Consider the following 9,252-nt stretch of genomic DNA (forward strand, 5'->3'; position numbering starts at 1 on the left):
TGTTTCATATAAAGCCCAGTTAGCCTTTTTGAATTTCCGCCTTGCTGATGGAGGAACATCAGATGGAGTTACAGGTTATAGTATAGTAGGAAAATGGTCAATTTCACAAAGGTCATTGTGGACTGACCATTCAAATTGGTTGAGTAGTTCTGAATTTGTAAGTGACAAGTCGAGAGTAGAATAGGTTCCTGTACCAGGGTGTAAATATGTGTTGGAATCATCATTATAAATACATAAATCATTTTCATCCTCCAGTAATTTACCTTTAACGTTTGTAGTTACACCTCCCCAGAGTGGGTTGTGCCCATTCAGATCTCCCATTATAATACAGGGCTTCGGGAGTTGGTCATACAGAGCTTGACGGTCAGTTTTGTGAAACGTTAATGACGGAGAGATATAAAGAGAGCATAATGTAATCGCAACGTGCAAAAAATAATGTAATTGCAACGGCCTGCAGATTAGTGTTAAGTGAAACGGGGCTATGGATAATGTTCTCTTTGACTAGAATGGAAGACCCTCCCTTATCACCTGGAGGTGAAAAGCAATAACATGCTTTGTAATGACGAAGGTCAAAAGTATCTGTCTGTTTTAAATAAGTGTCCTGCAAACAGATCGCAGAAGTTGTAAAATCTTGGACTAACAGCTGTAATTCATGTAAATTAGTCCCCAATCCTCTGCTTTTCCACAGTACAATATTATTGGAATAAGCTATCTTTTGGGTGGATTTATTAGGGATCTACCCCGCACGTTTTTGGAGTGCGACAAGCTATGTGCCCTAGAATGGACATTTTCAGAGACGTCCATGTCTTCAAGAGATCCATATTTGTTGAACAACTGAATTCTATTTTGTGACCCTTTTGGGGCTCTGCCACTTTGTTGTTTTGAAGCATCAGACTTAGGTATGGGTTTAGTTTTAACAATTTGTTGTCTATCAGCTGTTGAATGAGACTCAGAGCGTGACTGTGAAGATGATTTATGGTCAGAAGATTTTGATGTACTAGGAAGTGATTCCTCAGTCCGGGATGATATAGCAGGGTATAAAACCTGTGGGGAGTTGGAACTGACCCACGTCAAGGTAGTTTGGCATCCTGTGGATGATTTTGTAATTTTAGAGCTGGATTCGGATGATGATTTTGCTACTGTAGCATAACTTTCTGGAAGGTCAGATCTCTTCACCAGTTTCTTTGTCTCAGAAAAAGAGTAAACTTTATTCTGTTAATCGCCATTTGCTCTTTCCAAATTGGACACTGTTTCGAAGAAGAAGAGTAGTCGCCTGAGCAGTTGGTGCATTATTTTAAAGTTACTGTCGCAATCTTCTGTTGTGTGTGTCTTCTCACCACAGTGAGCACACACAACAGACAATGTGCAGGTAGTTACACCGCGTCCATATTTCTGGCATTTAAAACACCTGAGTGGGTTGGGGGTGTCGGTCGGCGAAGAAAAAGAAAACAGACAAGTATTCGTTTGGAACGTTTCATTGTGTTTTGTTTTTCGGGTTGAAAAGCGCTTTACATACAGCACACCTTGATCTTTCATCTCTGATGCTATGTCAAGTTCGAAAATATCAGCAAACAAGCGATCACGATCTCTCACGATACCTTTACTGGTGTTCAAGGTTTTGTGAGCAGAGGCCGTGACCGAAATGCCCACAAAAGATTCAATACTGATCAGATTGGTTCCTTGTTGTTTCTTGCCGCACTCAACTAACAGCGCACCCGAACGTAAGCGTCTAACGTTCTTAGGTCCCCAGCAATACCTTGAGTACCCATGGATACTGCGAAAGGGTTCAGCTTTAATGGTGTCTTGTCCGGAGTCTGAATAACAAGGAAACGTGGCCAATACTCAATCGATAGAGACGGTCAGTGTCAACAGGATCAATTTCAAGAGGCCGTTTAGAGCCACCACCTTCTGGGGAGAAGACACTAGGCAAAGTTCAAAACAACATAATTCAAAATCAGTTTTAGACAATAATGCCAAGACCAAAATTACATCAACTCCAAATCACACTTGTGCAGTCATAAATATATTTATAATCTATGCACAGGGCTTGGCATGATCAGCCGATTGGTTGAACCGGGCCCATTCAACCTCCCGTCTAGGTGAAGTAAGGGTCGAAGGGGTGTGTTGAGCAAAGGGAACGCGGTCAGAGGCCCCCAGTGCCCTCAAACCCCAGACTCTCGAACTCCACAGACACAAAGCCGCAACCCACGGCAAACGGCTTGGTGGACCAAATATCCCCACGGGTCCACAACGGGGGTGTTGGCGAGCTCTTAGCGTTACCCAATACCCACCACGAGGAGGTGGCTCGCCACGGGTGCCGCCACTCTTAACATCATGCAATCGATATATTTGTTTTATCTAATATATTAAATTGTGCAATCTTTTTTTATCAGCTGTAATGTACGTTCATTCCATAGCGGGACACTTTTGTATATAATTCACCATGATACAAATGGTGAGTGAGCTTATATTTAACGTCACATCGGCAATATTTCAGCCAGATCCTGACCAGACCTTATTTGACATTGGCATGAAATGTATGTATATTATAAAAACCTGTTGACAGTAAGGCATGTAGACTATTACAAATTCTACTAAAACTAGTATGGAAAGTTAAAACTAATAAACTGTTTGGATAATACAATATGAAAACTGGCTATAGATCGCAAACAATCATACAAATAGTTTTGCTATGATATACACATATTATGTTTCTGCTTGTTGTTTCTGCTCAAATATAAGGGGATAAAACAAGGGCTGGTCAGCTCTGAGTGACTCAATTCTTTTGTCACCGTCTTCGTTATTTTTGTGGTTTGAAATCTTGGGTCTATTCATAGCTGACCGTGAACCTGCTATGGATGTGAATACATCACAGACTCGACAACGGTCTTGTCTATTACATAACTCAGACATTCTGAAAAGAAACATTATGTAAGCGAGGTCCGCTGCGGACTTCGCTTACACAATGTCCCACTCACAAGTGAGTTATCAAGTTATAATCTTCTCATAGTTCTTGATGTCAAAGGTCATCTCATATCTGACACAGATAGAGTAAGATTTGTTGCCACGAAAGCATTCTTTAACGTCAAAGCAGAATGTTGCAGTGGAGGGGAGTTGGCACATTTTCCGAACGGTTACCGGTAAGATGGACTAGACTAGGCTGCATGCAGAAGGACTCATGCTCAGCCTAACCAGTCTGACAGTTAGGAACGTACACTTAATCATTTAATACATTCCTACTGTCCCCTATTCAAATGATGACACAGAGAAAGTGATAGGTTCTTTCGGATCTTAATAACCCAGAATCTCAAGGCCTCTGCAATTGAGAGTCCATTATCCGGCCTCAGACATTAGGGAGGCTTAACGGAGGTACAAAGAGGGTAATCAGATGATCATACTCAGATACGATACACATGTAACTGATAGGAATAAACACATGTTGTCTGTTATTTAGGTTACACTGCAATTGCAGGTTTTGGATAAGCAGTGGGCATTAGTTGATTCTTTACAGTTACACAAAAAAAACATATTCTCTGTTAAGAGTTGTACGCCTGAGGTCCACGGGACATTGTAAGGTGACGTTATCAGTCAAGTTACGAAAAACGTTTGCTTTGATCGAATACACAGAAAGACACTGCTGAAGAGACCCACGTATGACACGCAGACGTTGATTGATGTTCATTGCTTTGCATTGAATAGTTATTACGTTTAGTGGGATTAGTGTGTTATGTCACAATATGCCGTTTATCATCATGATGACATTATAACGCTATGATGTGTAATCTCAAGTTATTCCTTCTCTTGGGACATTTCAGTTTTTATTCCTCTTCAAATAGCTTCGAGGTAGTTGTTCATTCTCTTCGATGATTCCTTGCAAAAGTATTGTATCCAGACGTATGTTGTATGTTTCTACGCGATACCCCGTATAGCCCAATGCATTTTATTTATACGTTAATGACCTCTCAGGACAGAAACATCGGCATGAGATAATACCCATTTGCAGAATAGATCTCAAGCATTCGACATGACGTGGGAAACCTTTGAAAAACTTAACTACCCCACGGCCTTTTTCACTTCAAATATTTGAAAACCCGGTCTTTGTTTTAGGGTTTTTTATGTACATCATAGAGAATTACGTTTTAAATATTAAACATTTGCGACACAGCCTCTTCACATTTCCATTTGATCTGGATGCATTCAAAGACGTTGGAGTCAGCGACTATCAATTCAAAGGTGACAAAAAGCTGTTTTTGTTCTTTAAAGCGACAGTTTATCTTGATATGGTTTTTTTTCTTTTGCAATTCTGATCCATTTTGTGGATACAATGTGATGCATGAAGGTATGTGCTAGGACTGGCTTTCTGCAAACTGTGCTTGTCGGGAGAGGCAAGTGACGAGATGGGATGATGATGTTCGCTGATTTGATTGATGTACGTCAACGTTTCCCAGTTCCACAAATCGTCACTCATGATTTAAATCACCAGTCTCGAATATTCACAGACAGCCGTCATGTACATGAAATATTTCGGTGTGCTGTGTTAAACAAGAAATTAACAAATGATATAATTTTGAAAAGTATTACAGGTACGCGTGTTTGTGTAATTTATCAACATCTGAGTTTCTATTATTTTGCATATATACTGAACATCATTGAAAACGCACCACCCCTAAAATTGTGGATTTCTAAGAGCAGAAGTGAGCAATCTATGTAAATGTTACATATTTGTGTAGACCAATGTTTGATAAAGAAAAGAAGCAAAAAACAATCAAGCAAAACAGTGAAGATTTAATGCAGCTGACAATGAAATAAAGATGGGGTCAAAATGGAAAGTCAGTAGCGTGTATGACCCCCGTTAGCAGCAACACAAGCTGTGCAACGTCTCCTCATTGAACGGATAAGTCTCTGAATAAAGTCCTGAGGCACTGCATTCCACTCTTGCTGCAAGGCATTGTCGAGTTCCCCAAGGTTGTTGATCTGCGGACGACGTGCGAGGCGTTGGCCGATGTAATCCCACAAGTGTTCGATGGGTGACAAATCTGGTGACAACGCAGGCCAATGAAGTAGAGGAATGTTGTTGTTAGCCAGATACTGTATCGAAACACGTGCAGTGTGGGCTCGTGCATTGTCATGTTGAAATGTGTGCAGATCTTGATGCTGGTGAAAGAAGGGAACGACGTTGTTCTGAAGAATGTTGTCACGGTAGTAAACGGCATTCACTCTGCCACGACAAACAATCAGAGCGGTTCTGTGGTGATAACTTATCCCTCCCCACACCATAATGCTGCTTCCACTCCACCGATCGGTTTGCACAACACAATCCTGATGATAACGTCCACCCCGTCGACGCCATACCCGTAGACGCCCGTCAGCATTTCGCAAGTGAAAACGCGACTCGTCGGAGAACACCACACCATGTCAACGTCGTAACAACCACACACGATGCTGTTCAGCCCATTGTCGGCGTTCACGGCGATGCCTGTCAGTCAGGATGGGTCCAACGTAAGGGCGTCGACAACGTAACCCTGCCGCACGGAGACGGCGTCGGACGGTGGAAGCGCTGATCAAACCACGTCGACCCTGGACAGCGTTGGCGGTTCTGGCAGCGGGCAAGGTTCGATCCCGAATATGGCGCCGTACAATGTCTCGATCTTGACGAGGGGTGGTAACACGTGCCTGACCTGGGCGTTGCCGGTCCCTGCTGGTTCCTGTTTGTTGGTATCTGTTAGCAAGCCTCAGAATGGTCGAATGATGACACCCAAATCGTCGTGCAATGTTTCTGCTTGAAGCGCCGACCTGCAACATACCCAAGGCCTGTTCTCGTTCCTCTGGTGACAATATTGGCATGGCGAAAAAACTTTACTTACGAAAGTACTGCGAAAATGAGAACGGTTTTGTGCCGAAGGTCATTTATACCCCTGAACAGCATGCTTTCTGCATGCAATTTGTGCCCTTCGTGTGTGATGTGCATGAATTTTGTTGTTTTCATGTGATGTGTTCGATGATGTGTTCGAACGATCCGTTTTTTACTGTAGAGCGTTATTTACGATCTAGTGTGTTATTATCAAAATTCCCACCATTAATTTTCCATTTCCAAAAGATTCTATTGCCTTATTTCAAAATTTACAGGTGGTGCGTTTTCAATGATGTTCAGTATATTACTAGTAATATCACTGTAGTGTTTAAAGTGTCAGCGGTTATCACCAACTGGCTGCAGGACGACTGAATCACCAGATCAAAAATATGTTATGTGTGAATCAAGATCCACTCATATCTACATGCAGAAACCGGGTTGTCAGCGTGGATGTAAAATACTTCCCCTGAACTAACCACGCGCATTTTCCTTGCTAAAAAAATAAATGATTACACAAGCTCTGCGTTTTCATGGTCTGACATAATCTGCTCACACTTCTGTTGGTAAGGGTGTGCTTACAGACATTTGCTTCTGTGACTTTTATTCCAGTATTATCTCTTTGGACGCTCCCTGTGCATGCCGAAAGATATTAATTCAGTGAAGTCCTATTGTAGATTTTGGAAAGGGAAAGTTTGGAAAACATGTCAGGAAATTTAAGAAGTCGTAACAGCATTTATGGCAATACTCACAGAGTGACGAACGTCTTGCTTGCTTGACGTTCCAAGAGACACATATGTTCATCGACGTCTGCAGAGGCGGAAAATCTACAACCGGTGTGTCGTCTATCACCAGCAAATATCTTTAAACATAAACGCTTTATCAGTACAGTGCATGTTGGACAAAACCTATTTCTCCGCCACGATGTCTAGGAGCGATTTTACCAAATATTATTGATTTGAAAACGTTCTCCTTCGAAAAGGAACGTGTTCAGATAAGAGCATTTCTATCAGTCACAATTTAGTCAGCTGACATAAATCAAATCCAACACAACTCAATGTTGCAGCGAGCTCGGAGGAAAGTCGATTGTAATGGCCTATATATTCTCACAGAGCAAGTGAGTATTACCGAAAACACATTATCCGCTTATTATGATAAACTTGCATGACTCGTTTTCTTGATAAATTTGACGTAGATAAATGACACTGGTCCTTGACAAAAGACAAATGGTTTATTGCGATTATGTTGGTGGTTGCAGCTGCAAACGTACAAACTGAGGCAGACTTGGCGCTGATGCAATATGTCAAGAAAAGGTTAATATGTTGGTAACAGTTTATATACAGCAAAAGGATGTGTGATTTTGTTCCATAATGTTTTCAAACTATTGACAGAAAATCAGATTACATCAAACAATTGACTTGATTTCAACTGCCTGAGCGAATTTACAGTTGTTCGGTGATCAATATCATGCAGAGTGTTGCAATGCGTTGTCTCTGGTTTAATGGCGAAAACCATCACTCTGTGGAAGATCGTATTTTGTGTCATGAAAACAGATGATCGTGATGAAGTCAACGTCATTTTCCCGTTTTCTGAAACATGTGGTGAAGATAACATAGTATTCGTGTGTCATTTTCCCGTTTTCTGAAACATGTGGTGAAGATAACATAGTATTCGTGTGTCATTTTCCCGTTTTCTGAAACATGTGGTGAAGATAACATAGCATTCGTGCGTCATTTTCCCGTTTTCTGAAACATGTGGTGAAGATAACATAGTATTCGTGTGTCATTTTCCCGTTTTCTGAAACATGTGGTGAAGATAACATAGTATTCGTGTGTCATTTTCCCGTTTTCTGAAACATGTGGTGAAGATAACATAGTATTCGTGAGTCATTTTCAATATTTTCGTTTTAGCTTCGTATCATTACAGCTAAAATGTTATATGTATGTCTCATATAACAGTGTACACTCTTGGTTCTGTAGGTCCCAAAGGTTCCCCAAGGGTACCATTTGACATTCGTCGTTTCTTGTGGTCATGGCTGCGTACATGAAATTACGAAACAGATTAAACAGAACGGGGTTGGGAGCTCCTTGATTTGAAAAGCTGCTATTTCAACTTCCTCTGTTCTGTCATTACATCATTATGGCATTGCTATGCCCAACATTCAAGTCTAATGATTTTATCAGGCTAAAAGCCTTTGGTGTGGAATGTATTTCAGAGTTTCTCCTGTTTTCTGCAGAAAGACGTGATTTTCGAAAATGAATGAAACTAATGTAATGGAAATATGTGATATTTCTATCGAACACAGACATATGACCACATTCTTGTGTATGTTTTCCCCAGACACACTTATACACATACAGACGAATGTGTTTGTGTGTGTGACAGCTCTGAAAACAGTGGTTCATCACCAAATCAAGTGCGCCACCAAAGGTTCTACGCCTTATTCACACTTATCCCATCAGAATTAACATACCAACTCAGTTACAATTCCAAAACATTCCGAAATATGGTCTGCAAAATTCAATAACCGAAATGACACTTGACGAATAGTATGCACCCAGCCTACGATCAAGGATCAAGTGACAGAATGAACACGACGTTCTCAAGAAGCAGAAGGGTGATTATATCAGCACATGAACTTACAATCTTTATCAAACCACATTCTCTGATTCCAGCATGCCCATATCCTCGCTCAGTGCCCACAAAATTTGAGAACTCGGTCACGATCACATCTCCGTCGAGGTGATCTGTTCTGCTCCGACACCACCAAGAAATCTACAGTGGTCATGTCATCATCTCAGAGGAACCTGATTTGGAGGGTTAAACGTGCTTTTCTAGAAATGAAATTGAGATAACAATTTGTATTAAGGACTCAAATGAACATATAAACAAAAAACCTGATCCATGATCTCCTGAACAAACTAAATAGCCTGCTTTGGGGTGAATGAATATGGTTTTACACCGTTGTTATCAATATTTCAACAAGTTCACGGCTGGGACTGCAGAAATTTGTTTCACACATTGTAGGAACCATGTAGGCAATTGAACTTGGGAATTCGATTTGACGAGCAAACAGTTTAACCACTAGGCTATCTGTCCTGCTGTAGAGGGTTGTCAAACGCCGCTGAGACGTTGTGGCTACTTTCTTGTGTTAAGAACGGCATTTTATTGAAACAACTAACTTTAACATGAATTTGCAATCCAAGAATTATAAACATTATTTCTAACAGTACTGCCTTGCTATCAGAAGATAATGAATGGTTTTCATTGGTCGACAATTTAAATTGTAAAGGATGCTCTCAATTTCAAAACTTGGTAATTATCATTATTTTATCACTTTGTCGGAAGCGTTGACACATTTCACAATATACTTAACATTAAATTAAAATCTGTTCAATACGGAC

This window comes from Haliotis asinina, chromosome 15 (assembly GCF_037392515.1).
Source record: "Haliotis asinina isolate JCU_RB_2024 chromosome 15, JCU_Hal_asi_v2, whole genome shotgun sequence".
NCBI classification, from domain to species: domain Eukaryota; kingdom Metazoa; phylum Mollusca; class Gastropoda; order Lepetellida; family Haliotidae; genus Haliotis; species Haliotis asinina.